This window comes from Solanum pennellii, chromosome 5 (genome assembly GCF_001406875.1).
Source record: "Solanum pennellii chromosome 5, SPENNV200".
In the NCBI taxonomy this organism is placed as follows: Eukaryota; Viridiplantae; Streptophyta; class Magnoliopsida; order Solanales; family Solanaceae; genus Solanum; species Solanum pennellii.
In genome coordinates, this window is record NC_028641.1 from 40,436,837 (window position 1) to 40,456,770 (window position 19,934).

Below are 19,934 nucleotides of genomic sequence, written 5' to 3' on the forward strand. Positions count from 1 at the left end.
CGCTCACATAGGAGGGTAAGTGTGGGTGCCAGTCGCGGCTCGGTTTTGGGTCGTGACAGGTAATTACTAAACACACCCTTTAGGCTCCTAAAGATAGTACATAGAAGTCTGTACACCAATATGAAGGACTCTACTATGTAATAGCATAACACAAGTTAGACAGGAGAACATAGTTCTCTTATACAACTTTTCATGTCTCAACTTATTAGTCATGATGAAATGTACAATAACCCACCAATAGGCAATCCAACCAGTAATCAAGAACAACAAGTAATGAGTATAAAGGTAGAACCAAACAGAAATCAAACTGAACCATAAAACAAAACAAAAAAGGAAGAAAATGAAAAGCCATATCCAAAAGATCCCTCCACAAACCTAGAAGTCACATGTACAAATTTGTATAGAAATAAAAGTACAAGTAAAAAAGGTGTACCAACAAAGATTGTCATGAAATGGAAAAGACTAGCTAAATATGTAAAGAAGACAAACTAACCAAGGACACAATGCTCACCCTTATTCTCTAAATCCCAAAAGTTATTGGTGGAACAACCAATCACCGTTCGTAGTTGAAACTAGGATTGATAATGCCGAAATCTCTTTTTTAAAACGAATTAAAAAGGAAAATAGTCATAGCAAATAAAATACCCAACGAATAGACGAGGTTGAACCCCAGATGGAATAGTATATTGTAAAGATTTTTATCATGAAATTTTGATTGTAAATTCAATCATTTCTAGAAGTAAAAATACGTGGATGAATGATTCCACCAGTTTAATAAAATCAAATTATCAAAATTTTACTAAATTATGGGAAATTGAAGAAGTAACAAGCATCTAGAGGTGCGGGGATTTGAAATAAATGTCAAATAATGGTAATTTTTTCTCTATATACTGATAAAAATTCATGAATATAATAGGTAATCTTCAGTGACACTAATCTTCTTTCAATCTCATAGCATCCTAGTGTAAAATATCCTTTCAGTCTCATCTATATGCCAATCTAAGAAACCACTTTTTCTATTCTTTCTTTTGATGCAAAAATAGGCCAAATAGATTTGGCTCGTTACTTCTATTTTAAAGCAAGTTATAGACATCAAACCTAAATATCTAGTATCAAAATAATTGTCCACTCTAATCAATCTATTTTGAGCATGGTAAGAAATAATTTTGAAACCTTAATCCATAAATTAACCATATGCTAATTATCCAAAATTCATTTATGAACAATAGAAAAACATAACATAACACAATACGCACTACAGTAAATGAACCACCAACCCCATAATTGCACCCCTAGATCTTAGAATTTTAGCCACTCATCACAAAAAGTACAAAAATTATACCTTCCAAGAAAGCAGCTATGGGTAACATGAAATTAAGCAATTTCAAGCAAACCCTCTTTTGATTTAGCTTTAATTTGTCAAATTCAATTACTAAGTTGAAAACCCCAGAAACTAGAAAATGTTCTTCACAAGGTAAAGTATTTCTCTCAAAAGTAAAATTCTCACTCTAAATGCAACTCTCTTCATTATCTCCTTGGGGCTACTTGCAGTTTTCAAAAATTTGTCCCAAAAAGTGAACATTTTATTCTTTGGACGACTTTAGTCGGGCTCACCAAGATCGTTCATCGAATTGTCAATCATGTTTCAACTCACCTTCTCTTGGTCTAGGATTCAGCTGGTAGACCATTAATCAGTAAGCTCTTTTGAGTCAGCCTTTCAGATTTGGTGAATCGCCGAATATCATTTTGGTTCACTTTTTGAGACTTCAATTTTCCTCCTTGCGCTGTCATTTCTTTGTTATGGTCAGCAAGGTCGTCTTTCTCATTCAACGAATCACATTTCCTTTTTAGAGTTTGCCAACATGTCTCGACTGAAACAAGTGTTGTCACTTTCGGGCGAAGTCATGCTCACTAGGCAGTCTACCTTTCTGGTTGGCAATCATCAATATAAGTTTTGCACTTCTTTTCACTCATTCGTACATTCCTCCAAACATTACTCCTTAACTTGTCCATTGTCCTTAATACCTGCAAATCATCAAAATATTATTAGAATATGACAAAATTAGGCATTGAGAACACTAATTATTGAGCTAAATAGACCTCAAATGAGTGCAAATCTACCACTCATGAACACCCAAACTTCAGCGTTTGTCTTTCGTCAACTATATTAAGAACACAATTATATTAATAAGGGTGTACAAAAAAGCATTCAATAAGAGATAACATGCAAGTGCAATTACAAGACTACTCTAAACAACATGCAACACTTAATCATGATCAAAAAGATTCATATGATGACTAAGCGGTTTCAACACAAACTCAAGAACTTTAGCTTCTCTTCTAATGTAAGACCATGTTTTAATAAATGGATTCAAGTGACTTCACATAAAGAATGATCTATTCTCTCACAAAAGCAAATTAACAATGAAATAAGGAATCAATGAAACTCTCACTATCTTAAAAGAGAAATACATTGAAGCTTCTTCCCATAGGTTTCCTTTATTTTCCAATCATCACACAACATATCTCATGCAAGAACTCAAGGTTATTTTAGGCTTTTAATAGGGATGAGGGTTAAGGTATGGCCAATTTGGCTCATTGACATAACCTTTTCAAAGTAATTTGCAATCACCTTTGCTTCTTCTCAAGTTCTTTTCATTCTTTTCCAATTGAGAACTCAAACATTGAATATTAACGCATTTTATTTTGATTCCCTTTAATTCATCACTTCTCTTTTTCATTTCCATTTTAAACAGTTTTCTTCACAATGATTCTTTCTCTTCAATTTTTTTTTTTTAGGGGTTCCTTCTTTTGTAACAAACTTTAAAGTTGAGACCCAATTCCTCTTTCTTTCTCTTTAACTTGGCTTTCATTCTTCCTTTTCTCCACACCTCCAACTTAGGCATTCAAACTATGTTGGATATTAAAATATAATAATTTTCAAAAAAAATTAGGGTGAAAAGGTAAGAACAGTTTGGTTCAAGAGGTTTTAGCTTGGTTTTATCAACAAAATGGTTTCGGCTCAATGGTGTCAAAATTGATGCACACCCTCATAAGGTAGTCACTAAGGATTATAAAACTTTATGTTCCCTCTTCAAATTGTTGACCAAGATTACACCTTACATTAAGGTTTAGAAAACTAGACAAACAAGGAAAATTTTATGACTCCAGACACATGCTTTCAAACAATACCTCACCACACATGGCACCTTAAAATACACACATTTAGCAAATTCCAAAAAGATCAACTTCATATATGTGATGTCTATTGCAATGATCACATCAAAATGTATCTTGTCAACAAAAGATTCAAAGATATTGCTCAAAAGTGCAACCACATCGATTTCAATATCACAAAAAACCATAAAATATGCTCATCATCATAGCTATTCAATACATTGATATTAAACACAATTGATACTTGAATTATTACCAATAAAAAATCTAGCATTTCATGATTCCCAAATCAGAAGGGGGTTGCAAAATTGAGATAAAACGAGAAAGGCAAAAGAGAAATCAACTAACCCATATGAAACACTTTAATATAAACAAAAGTAAACTATTACAATCATCTAAAACTAAAAAGTAACAAAATACAAAAGTAAATGGAAATATTGGGTAGTAGGCCCTCACCCCACCAAAAAGAAATGTGTAGTGTCCTCAATGCAAAGATAATAAAGTATGGTGGACACTGTAAAATGGTCATTGAGATAGGATATTCCTCTAGAGCACTCTCATGTAAAGTCTTTGGAAAAGAAGCATCACCTAGGGCATCAGTTCCTAGCAATAAAAGAACTGGAGGAAGTAGTACAATATACACTAGGGCATCAGTGCATGTCACAACACTAGGAAGGATGGCAAAGTTTGAAGAGACTCTACTAGTGCCAACTGTTAAAGTCTCCAAAACGGATATGTCAAGGGTGTCCTGAACAATCACCTCATTTTCCTGCTGCAGATCCATGCGTATTTGTACGATCCCATGCTCATCTTTCTCACTCTTATACTCCCCCTTATATGCCTCATCGACCAAATAGTCATTGACCCTCTCAGAATCAACATTTGCATAATCAAAACTACAAACTATCTCAATTTACACACTAGAAGTAGGCTCATGGAATTGCATCATCGCTGGCACAAAGGCTGGTTCATCTAGTAGGGGAACCTCATCCCATAAAATCAAAATATAAGTTGACAAAAATTGTTCTACATCTGCTCGCAAGGTAGCATGTAACTCATCATGACATCTAGTTCATCAAAACTTCCCTTGGCCTTCTCCCGGGCCTCTAATCTCATAGTGAGGTTATCCAACCTCAAGACATGGTCCTCAACTAACCCCTCAAATTGTCAGTTTTTCCCTCCAAGAAGCCAAGACCCTCTTAATAGCCTTATTAATCAGCCCATACAACGAGTGGCTCTAACATCTAAGGACCAGGAAAGACTACCCATTTGATATATCAAGTTATGGGTCAAGGGTAGTGGATAATAGGAGTTCGGGTAGGTGTAGAAACAACAATAGCACGTGTTTAGGCCTTAGATGTTAGAACAACTATCTCCATTACGATGATAATATTTGCGGTGGTAACTTCCTTTCGGCCGAATCATACCGTCAATACTCAACTTTTATCCTCTTAATGTAATTGGAAGAGTCTTTAGTGATCCTCACATTCAACTTCCCCCAAAAGGGAGCACATTCTTTCTCACACAACTGACTAATGAGAAATGGGAATAGAAGAGTGGTTTGGTCTTGCTTGGCGCATAAAAACATCTCTTTAACATTTATAGTACTGACATTGATCTGCTCATTTTCGATAATAGGGCATATTGGCAGTGCTTTATGATGCCAAAGAATTGATTCATTCTGACATAGTATGATGCTACCACTAATAAACCTGAATGAATGTTGGGCCACAATATTTAAACCTTTCTTCTCAATCGTTGCACCATCATCCATCCATGGCAGAGAGGCATCAAATATCACTGGGGCCAACCACCCCTTCAAAGAATAAAGCTCTTGATGCATCTTAATATGGCATGTATCAACATTAGTGGACGGTGTGCATAGGACTATGCTAATTTCACCCGCATGTAATTGTAGCATTTTCCACGCACTTCTAGTTCATTCAATGGTTTCCAGAGAGTTCCATTTATTTTCTTAGGCAGGGCCTCGGCATAAGCGTCATAGAAATCCTTAACCTACTTTGGCACATAGGGTTGCCTAAGATATGTGAGGTGCTTAAATTTATGAAACTTCATTGTTTCCCATACATCTTTGTATATCTCTTATGACCCCATTAGTTAAGATTTCTTGCCCCTAAAGAATTGTTCTATATCATTCTATGGATCCTAGTTAGGACCTTGGAGCTATGATCAACACCAGAAGCAGGGGTTGCATCTTACGAAAGTGATACTAGCTTGGACTAAACATTTATTTATTTCTTGACGATATGCTTCGAGAGATTAATATCCATACTTTTTGGAGTATACAACGTGTTATGGATGGCACGATGGGCCTGCGAAGGTTCATCAACAAAAATACCCATGTGCCTTTTGAGAGCAGGAGGAGGAGAGTCTATGTCTGATATCATCACTTGTTTAACTCTATTTGTTTCTAGCGATGACCTACAAAACACAGACGTTCAATCATAGAATCAATAAAGGTTAATTGAAATTGAACTATATTAGAATCACAGTTCAAACATACCCTGAAATCACCAATTGGGAAGGCAGATTCCCTAACAAGATAGGCAAGCTTTGAAGAGCTTGCCAAAATGGATTGTGGCAATTAACAAATCAACCAGGCACAAAGAGTGGAGTCCATTCCAACTGAGTGATTAGTTGAGTTGGTTTCAACATGCTACGACAAGTCCGTCAAAATGGACATTTGAAAATGAGAAGAAACAATTAGTAAGGGTGATGTCCACTCCCACTCGGAGATTTTTCATGTGGGTTCAGTGAACTAAGACAAGCTCGCCGAATGGGAAAATGTCCAATGTCGCATATTCACTTAAGCAGAAGAACTGGGATTTACTCAGTGATTCTCCTAACCTCTTTGCCGAGCTAAGACACACCCACCTAAAAGGAGATTTTTAGACTAGTGCCTAAATTTTAATAAACAACTCAACATATGCAACACAAACCAATTTAATTACAACCTACCTATAAGCTTATCTACAAATGGGAACTTAGACTTCCCCCAAATATTACAAAGTATTTCTTAATTGACGTTGTCGTTAAGAAAGCGGTCAATCTGTCAATCATTAAGCAAAATCATGCAGTTAGGTCAACACTGATTACTCAAACTTCACCCACCACAAATCAAGTCAAGACTCATCAAATTTGCAAGTTCACTTTCACATTTAAACAAAACATGCAAGATTAGCTATTTATTGGCTACACATAGGAAATTTGTTCATGGGCACAACTAAATAAGCACATTACAGGGCCACCTTATGAAATCCAACAAACACAATCATCAAATGGCTTCAAGACCACATGCAATATACAATTTAAAACTCAAATCCTATGATAAAAAACAAAAACCAACCTCAATAGAAGCAAAAGTCAAAAATAATAAAAGAATGGGTTTGGGTTGATTCTTGGAATAAAATGCACTCCATGTACTTATAATTCACACAATAAAGAATCACAATAATCAAATAAGATAATGCAAGGAACGGAAAAGAAAATGGCTCTAAGATATCAAAGGTTTTTCTTTTTGAATCCTTTGCCTTTTATATCAGGTGAATTAATAGGTAATGACTAACATTATCAAACGTATTTGGTGAATCGCCGATCAGATCTTAAGCTCGCTGAATATTCCTGAACGAACACAAACATGAAGGTCTATTTGGCCAAATCAGTGGAGTTTGCATAGTGCACTTTGGTAGATCGTCATTGGAGCTTAAATCGCCTAAAAATACACTAAGTTTTTCCACACTTTCAAAAGAGGATAAAAATGAGTCCACACAAGTCCTTCGATGGATTGTCATTTTGAATTTGGCTTCGCCTAATATTCCCTTCTTTAACCTTTTAACTTATTCTCAACCTACACTCACACCACATGCTATTGAATGAAATAAAAATAAAATCAACGACTTGGGACACCTCCCAAGAAGCACTTTATTGAATGTCGTGGCATGACATATATCTCATTTCCTCAACATTCATTTTTAGGATTTGGAACTATGTCACTAGGCAACATTCGCTTTTGCCTTGGATTGAGATGAGTGGAGATCAGACACAATTGGGTCTCCAAGTGCTTGATAGATACTAAATGAGAGGCAACCATTTGACATACATTGGAAAAGTCATTTTTTAAGTCTTTCAATACTTTGTCGGATCCTTCAACCTTATTAAAGATCCTTGTGAGCATTTCCTTAGTTATTTTTTCTTCTGGTCCAGCTAGGTCTTTTGTTCACTGACGATTATAGGGAGGAACATTTTGATCTTTGTCAACCTCCTTATCTCTCCAATTTCACCTCACCAATCACTCCAACCATTATCTCGATCCATGTTTCAACCTTGGTTCTCACCTTGTCCTTTTGGTGTGAGAATACCCATTAGTTTCCCAGATTTTGAACTTCTTCATTATATAATGCCTCAAATCAGGCACTATTCGGGCACCGCCCACTATTAGTTCCAATTGCATTGACCGATCTAAGTCCATCTCCCATGACATTATTAGATAATGAATTGAGTTGGGTCATCATTTTGCCCTGTTTTCATGTCGTTCATTGTCCTTCACTATTTTTTATTTACTCATGCTCAGTTGTAGAGTATGCATATAATCATCTCTAGAATGTCAAATTCGGTTAACTTTTGTCATGTCATATAGTAACAAAACAGCCACATTATATGGTTGTCTCATTAATCCTCCATGGACTAATTGATGAGTTAGACCTTTATTGATTAAATCAATGTTATCATAGAAGTATTGCTACAGCAAATCATCCTATACACTATATGTTAGACATTGAAAAAGTAGTTTCTTGAATAATGACAACTTTCAGTTAAAGCTTCACCTCCAATGCATTTGAAATTTTGGATTTGGGTTCTATGTTCCCCATCTTCAACGGGGGAAAGAATATTTCCAATAAAGTGCCAGTCAACTCTTCCCACAAAGTGATAGAGTCATTTGGCAATTCCAACAACCATTTTGAAGTTTCATCCGTCAAAGAGAACAAGAATAGTCTCAACCTCATGGACTTTTGAGAGATGATCTTGGAAACAAATGGTCTACACACCTCCACAAAACTCTTAAGTTGTCCATGGGGATATTAATGATCTAAACCCCCAAATATTCCTCTTAGTTGGAGAAATTTTAGCATTGATATTCCTCTTAGTTGGAGAAATTTTAGCATTGTTTCAGCTACGTAAAACAAAGCCCTCCCAGTTATAGAAGATATATGGATGGCTCCTGTGGTTTGAACAATATTCAAATGCATATCATTAAAATCACTCATGTTGTCATTTTTACCATAGTGACTATCGTCTTCACTATCATGGTCACTCAGTCTACTAGACCTGCAAATTAGCCAGTAACACAAAACAACAATCTAGTACAACTAAACAATTTTACAAACTAATTTCTATAATATATTCTCAATCACATGTAACCAACAACGACCAATTTTTGTAATTCTCAAATGTACTTTTTAAAATCAATGATAAGGGACAACATTCGTAGTTCATAAAAATACCCAATGAAGAGTTAGGTTCGAATCCAACAAGGAATGGTATATCTAAAGAACTTTATGAAGAAGTTACAATTGTAAAATAATACATTTGTAGTTGTAAAAATAAGTGGCTGGATGATTCCACCCATTTAATAAAATTATTTGGTTGTCAATTGTCACAATTAAACTAAAATTATGAGAAATCTAAGAAATAACAAAGCAATGTAGGGGTGTGGAGATTGGAAATTAATGTCACATAGTGATGAAAATTCATGAATAGGCTACATCATCTTCAATGACACTGAACTTCTTTCGATCTCGTAGCATCCTTGCATAAAATCTCTTTTAGATCTCATATATATGTCAATGTAAGCAACCAAATACCTTACTGTGTTCTTTCTTTCGAGATGAAGAAATAGGGAAAATTGCTTCGACCTATAACCTCTACTTCCAAGAAAGTTACATAAATCAAACCTACATAGTTAGTATCTGAATAGTAACCAACTCCAATCAATCTCTTTCGAGCATCAAACTAGATCAAAAGTAAGAATTAAGTTTTCAATCATAACCATAACTTAATCCCATGATAATTAGCAAAATATCATGTATGAACAACATCACAATGAAGCATAACACAAAATCCACTATATTAAATCAACACAAACCCCCATAATTGCACCGTGATATCTTGGGGATTAAGCCACACTTCATAAAAAGTAAAGAAATTAATTTTACATTCCATAAAAGTGGCTATGGGTAACATGTAATTAAGAAATTACAAGCAAATTCACTTTCGACTTAACTTCATTTGTACTATTCAATAGCAAGGTTGTAAACCCCCCAAAACTAGGAAATGTCATTCACATGGTAAAGTATTTCTCGTAATAGTACAATTACTCTCTCTGAACGCAACTCTCTTCTTTCACTCTCCTTTGGGCTATCTATAGTTTCCCAAAATTTGACCAAAAAAACTCAATACGCTACTTTTTTGGCGACGTTAATTGGGCTCACCAATCTCATTTGAATAATCGTCAATTGTTTTTGCCTCGCCTTCTCGTGCTCTACGATTCAGGTATTTGAACCTCGCTCATTAAGCTCATTTGAGTATACCTTTCATGTTAGGTGACTCTTCTGGTACAACCCTAGTTCACCTTTTCAATCTTCAATTTTCCTCTTTGCACTATCACTTTCAACGATGGTCAACAAGGTTACCTTTTTCATTTGGCGGATCACCTTTCCTTAAGGAGTTCTCTGACATGTCTCTATTGTCACAAGTGTTGTGCACAGTTACTTTGGGTGAGGTCATTGTCACTAGGTGATATGCATTTTTTTCTTGGTAATCATCAAACAAAAATTTTAACTTCTTTTCATACTTTTGTTCATTCATTCATACATTCATCCTTGTCTTGTCCATTATCATTCATGGCTGCAAATCATTAAAATAATTTTATAATAGAAAAAATTAGGAATTGAAGGCACTTATGCTTGAGCTAAATAAGCGTCAAATGATTGTAAATATACCACTCACCCATGATCTGCATCATGAAATAAATGCAAAATGTAGCATGAGTACAAAAACAAAGGTACTCAATAGGCATAATAGGCCAACTGAGCAAGAAAGATAAAGAAGATATGAAAAGATATAATCTAGACACTAACAGAGATCAAAGCATATAGGATAGAGAGCATACGAGCATGTCAACAGTAAATCCAAGTACATATAAACCAAACCTTCCTAGACCCTACAAGCCCTAAAGGTAAAATTATGTACAAGTTTAAATAAAACCCGAATGGATCCCCATTAGCCCGATAGGTACGCATAATAGCTAAGAATACCAAAATCTGAACTCAATAACTAAAAATTAGGATCCTAACCCAAGTAACCACAAACATCCAATGATCCAGCCAACTCCCAACCCAGCTAGCTAGAATAAAAAATCTATCTAGGTCACCCTGCCAGCCACTCCACTCCCAGCCTGGTTAGCAAGAGTAAATAAGGGGTGTATCATCTCTAAAGAGGATCTCAAATATATCAAGTCAACCAATTTAGATAGTCAACTCCAAGTGGTATAAGTCACCCAACTAGAATGTCTAACGTGGGAACATGTTTAATCAAAAAAGGACCTCAACAATAAATGCTAAGCCACCATGGAACGATGTCCACTCACAAGGAATAGCAAGAAGGCTCCAAGCCTAAAATACTCAAATACCAAGACTTCATGAAAGCACAAAACATCTTGTAACATATTAGAGTCGTAAAAATAGGGAGAGAAAACAGAGGATAAATAAAGTTATGAACTCAATTCTGTATGTGTTTGTGACATGTTAAACAATGGAAATTACTGAAACCTTTATCATATGATGTTAAAGATACACATGATCTCCTCTACTAAACATTGAGCAAGCTAATATAGTGACAGTGTAATGTGTGAAAGATTAATTCCTATCCATGAACAGGTTATGCGTATAATCAAAACCCCTCATCTTTTTGTTGTCCCTAGTGATGGTCATTCCTAAGTTGAATGGCCAGGTTCTAAAACAATCATTTCAATAGGAAGCTAACTGGAGTTTCAAGTTTGGTATAGTAGGAAGAATTTATCTACTTATTGTCAATATGATGTATTTCCTTTTTTGTTAATTGATTAATTTACTGCACTCGAACGGAGGAATCTTCTGAAATAGCCTCTCTACCTCTATGAGGTAGTGGTAAGGTCTACATACACTCTACCCTCTCTAGACCTCACTTGTGGTATGTTGTTGTTATTGTTGTTGTTTAGGCACATGATGTCCACATATGCCTATAGATTAGAAGATAAAAAAGTATAGCTTCAAACGTTTAGTTTTCATAAGAAATTTCTAATTATGAAGTAGGATTATTCAAAAGTTGATAAATATACTTCAGGTTTTCGGTGATTAGGAATAATTTCTCCCTTTGTGTTCTTAACTTCTAGAAAAGAGAGTTCAGTTGGTGTGTTAGACCCATATTTCAGGTCTTCTTTATAAACTTATAATCATTTAGTGATATGACATGATAGTATTTCTTTCCTCAGGCAAAAGCTGATGAAATTGTGAAGTTAATGAGTGACAAAGGGAATTTGAAGTCTGCTATTAAGGACTTGAGAGTAAGTTCCCATCATTTTAAAGTTCCTTTAAAGCTTATTAACTTAATTTGTTTCCATCACAATTTTTAAGATGCTTACGGGCGCATAATTGTTAATCGAAGGAAACTTCTCTCTTTTGAGCTTCTAGTTTTTTTTAACCTTTAGATCTACGTTATCATAGTTCTTACTAACCGTAATATTACTAGCAATAAGGTTTAGTTTCATCTAGTGAATTGTTCCTAGGTTCTCTAGGATTCTCGATTTTCTCGTGCTAATTTTTACAGTCATGTTTTCATTCTGTGGAAAATGAATTGACTGGCTCTTGAAACCAATACCTTTATTATGTAGTCTATTATTGTATATATAAGAATGGTTAGGTATTTTTACATAGTACAGTAACTTTGAAATTGCTTTGGCGCTTAACATTATTTGTGTGATAGAGTGAAGTCTTATAAATGCAATGTGTAGAAGCAATTTCGTGTGCAAGTGCAGTTGATAGTTTTGTATCTATTTATGAAATATAATGTACTTATGGATTAGCACTATTTGCGCAACGATGTGAATGTCTATGATTCTTTAGAATACAAGCTCCTCTGCGTACAACTAATGGAACATATATTTTGTAATATAAGGTGAAAAATGTATCATACTCAATAAATATAGTTTGAGCAGAACTTACGTTCTTGTAGCTGCCTAACCGTATTGTGAAACTATCATAAATTTTTTCAATTGCTTTTTTGAAGTTTCTAAAATTGACCGACTCTTCGTGTTTCACTAGTTTCTTTTTGAATCAGTAGTGTCACACTGTGTTAACGACCCACCAGCTACCCTTATGCAATATTCCAATGTTCCATCAACAGAAGATTTTGATAATTTATGATCTTTATATGTTGGTCAGATCGTTATTATTGTTAATTTTGACCATCTCTAGAAGCCGCTAAATCATGAGCTTTTAACGACCGAGTTTTTTAACGACCGGTGACGATTGGAAATTTATTGGTAGCTATTGACTTATAACGACTGGATTTAGAAATTTAACGACTACGTTTTCCTTCGTAACAGGCCTATTTTCTTGTAGTACAATCCATCTGAATTGATGATAATGCTCAAACTTACTTCTCAAATAAGAAGTAAAGCGGTCGTATCAAGTAAAGAACCCAACTAATGAGGTTGGATCGTTCCCACGAGGAAAATAGTTCAGACTTAACTTTAATCTATTATTAATATTATTTAGTCAATTATTTCCTGAGAAAACAGAAGAGAATAAAAGGGGGGCTTTTAGTTCTAAATTAATAAAGATAACTAACTAAATTAAAGTAACAACGAACAGATTCAAATCTTAGAATTAATTCAATTAATCAAAGTAACTAGGGTTTAAGTGTTCCTTACAGGTTTCGAACTTGACTATTCTAACTATAACAATTCTTTCCTAGCATCTTGCATCCAAAGTGATAAGTTATATATTTCTAAATCCTTGGTCCGGCATCTAGAAAATTTCACTCCGCACCTTGGTCCGGCTACGTGTGTTGCTATACTAACCCTTACCTTTACCTCATATTAAGAATTGTATTCGATATTTGACTAAGTTATTACCTCGTACAAATCAATACTAGACTATTAGATAGTATACGCTAAATCTATGTTGATAATTCTTTTCCTATTATCTACATCCTTGGTCCGGCAAGTAGCATTTAGGAGAGTTCTAACGTTGGCCATCCGTTAAAAAGATTTCTAAGCGAAAGAATTATCAATACATGCAAGACACTATTCTAAAATTGTTATTTTAGTTAGATTTTACCTCATTATTCGCCCATGGTTCCCACAACCCTAGTTATGGAGTTTAATTACCCATAATTATAATCACAATATTCATATATTTAATATAAGAGTTCATGCACTTACTTTAATGACAAAGAATAAAATCCAGAAGTCCACTTGATTAATCAACAAATGCACCAACAATCAATTCCAGAAAAAGTATCTCAATTACTGAAATTAATCGAGGACTAAAAATTCTCCAAAATTATAACAATCACAAAGTCTAATAACAAAGAGTCTCACATTAAAAAATCTAACCCCAAAAACGAGGTTTTTTGAACAATTTATAAAAAATAAAAACCTAATAAAAGGACTCTAATTGCTGAAAATCTGTCAAACGCGTCCGAGTCGACGGACCTCGTGACGGGCCGTCGTGGTCACGACACTTAATAAATCCTTCTGCTGCTTTCTTCATTACCCTCGACGAACAGGTATGACGGACCATTCCAAGCATGACGGTCCATCGAGGTTCTCCGTTCCATAATACTTACACTTCTTGGAAATTGGGTACTGGATTACTCTCTGATCATCACGACGAATCAGCAGGACGGACCATCATGGATACGACGGTCCATCATGAACTTCGTAATCTCACACTTGGTCAGACTTCCCTATCTTCCTTCAGCAGTTTCACTACGATGCCACCTACGGACCGTCACAGGCTCGACGAACCGTCACAAGCTCCGCAGGTGGTAACTTTTCTGCATTTCTTGCTCAAAAACTTCTGCGTTCATCTTTAGACAGATTTCCTGTAAATAAAGAGAAACTTACATAAAAATCAATACAAAAAGGCTTTTGGACACACAGTAAACTTAAGGAAAAAGCATTAAAAATACCGTGAAACCACAGTATATCAATTGACGTAAGAGAAGAAATAAAGCTAACATGATCTAAAGATTACAAGTCTAAGGAAACACTAGTCAAATCCTAGACTAAATCCGAACATTTTAAAAAAACCAATAAAATAGAAACTATAGTCAAGTCACAAAAACATGAACAACATACATTCCTCAACTAGCACGACACTACACTCGAAAATAAGGCCTATCAAGCTTAAGCATGGTATTTAAGAAAGGAAAATGGAAAAAGAACTAAGGAACCCGTCCCCAGTTCACTTTAATCAACACGCATTCAAGATTGATCTAATAGAAAAGAAATTGCACCCTACTTGTAGGTAGACTTTGCGCGCTCCCGAATAACAAGGCTGGAGATTTTCCTTTCTGAATGGCCTCCAAATGTTTCCACACCATCAAAAAGAGGATCATAACTTCAATACAAGCATTTCAACACTAAAACAGATAAAATGGTAATGGACCAATTTCGGTATAAAAAATGAATTATGGGACCCGTATTAGAATTATCAAAATTGACTCCACGAAAAGGTTGTAAATAGTATCCCAAACTTGTATTTAAAAACGTAAATCAATTTGGGATACAAAACAGTGAACAGTCATATAAGAAAATCAATCTCATTATCAATAACACAAGCACACAATAACAACTAAAAATTATAATTCACCTCAAACAAGGAATGACCACAGAACTAGAATCATTCCACTGAGTAGTCGAACACTCCACAATCACCCAAAACTTTGAATCAGTGAAATTGGAGCTCAAACAAAAGAGAAATCGCCAAAGAAATGTTCAAATATGAGCTAAAATGTGGGCTAAGTCTTTATTAAAAGATTGGTCAACCTCTGCTTAAGCAACCACTAACCCTGGTTGCTTGACCAGTGCTCATAAGGCGATGTCAGGGTCACAAAGTTACCACCTCAGGCAGTCCATGCTCGCATAAGTGAGGCCCTAGACGGTAAAGAGATCGCCACTTAAGTGATGTCACGGTCGCTAATGCGAGGGCCGCCTGGCTAGCCTGGCTCACTCATGTGGATATCTGGTGTCGAATGAGAAGGTTTCTTAAGTAATCCTATGGCTGCAAAATTGACCCGCACCAACAATTTCATAGGAGTCTCATGGGCTTCACCATGGGGATCTGGACCGATTCAGAACCCTATGTATACAAACAAGATATGCAACCCATTGGGATTTTATATTTTGGACTCAATGATGCAGTCGAATTTCTGCACAAAGGGTCATTCTAGACCATATAACTCATCATTGCAAAGCTTACTATGCTGATGGAATTCTCATCTGAGATCGTTTACCAAGAATGTTGACTAAAGTTAGGGATGACTATGGGGCGGGGCAGATGCAGGGCGGGGTGGATTTTAAGGCTATGTTGAGTGAGGTGGGTTTAAGGTTATGTGTGGTGAGTTGAATTGGGTTTTTTAAAAATTATTGTGGGGCAGTGCGGGTTGCGGGTACCTGTGGTTTTATGTGGGTTCAAACTTAAGTTTAAATTTTTACATGTTATAGAGTGATATAGTATTATTTATTAAGATGATTTCATTAAAACTACTAAAATATTTTAGATAATAAATGAAAATGGTTCACTAAAAATAATATAATTTCTTGCATGTTTCCCAATTGACCTCTAAAAATTAAAATTTTAAGTCACTATCCTATTAAATTAATATAACTTAACGAAAAAATGAATTTCTTTTTAAGAATTTTAATTTTAGTACCACATGTAACTAAAAAAAGAATATATTAAGAAAATTATCTGGGGCGATCGAATTCAGGCGGGGCGGGCGGGGCGAGTTGAAAAATGAAAAGTGTTGCTTTGTGGGGGCTGGGCGGATTAAAAATTTTGCGAGTTAATCTCAACCCGCATCGCCCCCGCCCAACACCACCCCATTGCCATCTCTAACTAAAGGAAAACTTAGATTTTAACTTGAAAGTTAAATTCCCTTATTTTCACAGACTCACACTAAAATCTTAGAGAGTCGTGTTGACCATGCTACTTTCCTAATATTACCTTTCCAAAGCATATGGGATTGTCAGAATTGGATTCTAAGGTCATCTTCCTTAATTTTGATTAAAAAAAAGAATTACTGTTCAACATTCAAAATCTCCAAAACATAAAAACATGCAAAAAAAAAACCAAAATAACGACTAAGTGACCAGAAATATCGTTAGTCCCAGCAAGTTATAAATAGGATCACTATAGGAACACTCTAAATGATGAACAAAAGGCATAAACACAAAAATCACCTAGAGGGTCATTAAAAGTACACTACGATTTATGTTCAACTTTACTTTCTATTGAACTAGAGTTCAATCAGTTAATGTTGTTTTTCAAATGACATTGTAGTTGTGTATTATATATTGTTAAAAACTTTTGTTCAATTAGTGATGAGTTTTTTTTTTTTGTGATAATAAAGTGCATATGGAATGAATTGAGACTATTTTTTGGATTTTTTTAGTTTTTTGGAAGAAGAGAAGAAATTGGCGGTAGAAGGGATGAGGAATATTGTGATGAAGAAGATGCATATTTCTTTTTTTTTAAGATTAATTTTTTATATAACTAAAATCAACCAATTTTTGAAAATTTTGCAAGATTTTATAAGATTTGGAAACTTTTTGATAATTCTCATTTTTCTTTCGCCTCTCTCTCTCTTTTTCTCTAAGTTTTTTCTCTTTCTCCCTCTTTTCTTTTTGTAACTTCTCTCTTATTTTATTTTTGTTATTTTTTCTTTTTTTTTCTTTCTTTTTTCTTCTCTCTCTCTCTCTCTCTCTTTCTCTCTCTCTTTTTGTTACATTTTTTTCCTTTTATTTCTCTCTATTTTCTTTTATAGAATAGTTAATAATTCGTAGAAATAAGATTCGTATAAATAATTAATTAATTAAATAAATACTTTAATCATAATAAAATGAAGAGACATAATAAATTGCAACATGAATTAAAATTGAATTATAAATGTATTACATACATATTAAAGTTGAATTAAAATGTATTCCACACAATGATCTATAGAGTAAATTCAACTTGTATTAATGATAAATTAAACAAGTAATCCAATAATGACAAACAAATCAAAAAATTGCAAAATAAATTAAATTGCTTTAAAATTGTATTAGACAATATTAAAGTTGCATTAAAAGAGAATTAAGAATGAATGAAAAACCTAACTAACAAAAGAAGAGACAACAATCTATAAAGTGTAGGATGTACTGTTCATGATTTTAGCACAATTCACAATACAAACATAAAACATATCACTTTAATACAAATGTGATATAGTTCTGTACGCTTCATATTTTTCGAGCTTCAATCCAATATTTTTCCTAAAATCAATTTTAAATTAACAAAATCTTCTTAAAATTGAGATATGAACTCCAAACATATTTTTAACTATTTGTAGGAACAACATATCCAAACTAATTGCAAACAAAAGAGAAGTCAATGAGTTGTAGACTGAATAAAGTTTGTATCAATAATTAATTAGACAAGTAATCTAATTGTAACAAATGAAGAAACATGATAAACTGTCAAATGAATTAAACTTGAATAAAAAATGTATTACACATATTAAATTTGAATTAGAAGAGAATTAAACACGAACGCAAAATGTAGCAAACGAAAGAGCATTATGTGATTTGTAAACTTAATAAAACTTGTATTAATAATGAATTAAAGATGTAATTCAATTGTAACAAATCAACCAATAAACTGCAAAATGAATGAACTTGTATTAGAAGTGCATGGACAAATATTAAAGTTGAATTAAGCATGGATTAAAAAAGTAACTAATGAAACACTAATCTATAGACTAAATTAAACTTATATCAATAATGAATCAAATAATTAATCTAACACTAACAAATAATAAACTACAAAATGAATTAAATTTGCATTAAAAGTGTATTACACAATATTAAAGTTGAATTAGAAGAGAAAGTTAACAAGAAATGAAAAACGTAACTAACGAAAGACAAAACAATAATCTATAGATTGAATTAAACTTGTAATATTCATGTATAAAACATGTATTATATGTGTCTTATAAATTATTTTAGTTTGTAGCACTAAGAACATGAGTGATGTTTGCAGATGTATTACATGTGTGTCACTTAATTTATTTTGGTTGATATCTCTAAATCGGAGTGAAGTTTGTAATATGCATTATAAATGTATTGTTCGTGATTTTAATACAATTTTTATACAATTATGAAACATATCTAATACAACTTTAATACATATCGTTCCATAAATTCACTTTTTTCAAGTTTCAGTCTAATATTTCTCCCAAAATCAATTATAAACTTAACCAAACCCTCTTAAAATTGGGATGTAAACATCAAACGATATTTTCAATTATTTGTAGGAACAAACTATCCAAACTAATCACAAATTCGTAAATTCAAATAACGAATTCAAAATTTGAATCTTTATAATGACCATCGATGATGAACACTTGTTTCTATAATTTTAAAATTTTGAAATTTCTATTTGAGAATAAGATATTGTGCAATTTTTTTACTTTTCTATTCCTCTTCTCGTCGCGTTTTTGAATAAAAATAGTGAAACATGGACAAAAACTGATTTAAAAACAGTTAGTTAAATGATTTTTTTTTTTTAAAAAAAAGAAGAATAAAAAATGAGGAGGAAAAGAAAGATTGACAAAGAAAGAGCTCACGAAAAAGTAGAAAAATAAAAAAAGAAGAGGAAGAGAAAGGACAGAGAAAGAGGCAAAGGAAGATAACAGTACAATTTTTTAATTTTAAAAAAATTGTTATATTTAGTTAGAAAAATTATATTGACATAGATTGTAAACATGTTTTAAATATTGTATATTTATGTAATTTACCCTAAAAAATACATCTTAAAGACTCCAAATGCATGTCTAAACAAAATGTACAATTACTGAGGGCCTTGTGGTTTTTCCAAAACAAACCCAATTGAAAATGCACAGATATTTTCTATGTCAATCTCATGAGAATACACTTTTTCTATTTGGTCAACTGTATCAATTTGGCATCATATTGCCCAACTGCAGTCAAACAGGCCCAATTTCAGAAATTGTTCAAGGTAAAAACTTATTAGCAAAAAAATGAAATTCTATATATAATTTATACATCATCCTTACCAATGTAGAGAATAAACATATATTTCTCCCCACAAAATTTTTAGTTCAACACATTTATGGTTGTTGGGGCTTCAAAATAGCTGCCCAGAGCTCGCCAGTATGGATCTCCCCTCTTCCCACTCTTATAAGTGTAACGACCTGTTTAGTCGTTTTGAGCAGCAGATTTTATTCTGGAAAAACTAGCTGAGACGACGGATCCCACGACGGACCGTCATGGGCGCGGCGGACCGTCGAGGGGGTCTCGTTCCAAAATACTTAGGATCCTGAAATTTGGGTACTGAAATCGACTCTCTGAACTTTGTAACGGAATGGCAGGACGGACCGTCACAGGCGTGACGGGCCGTCACAGACTC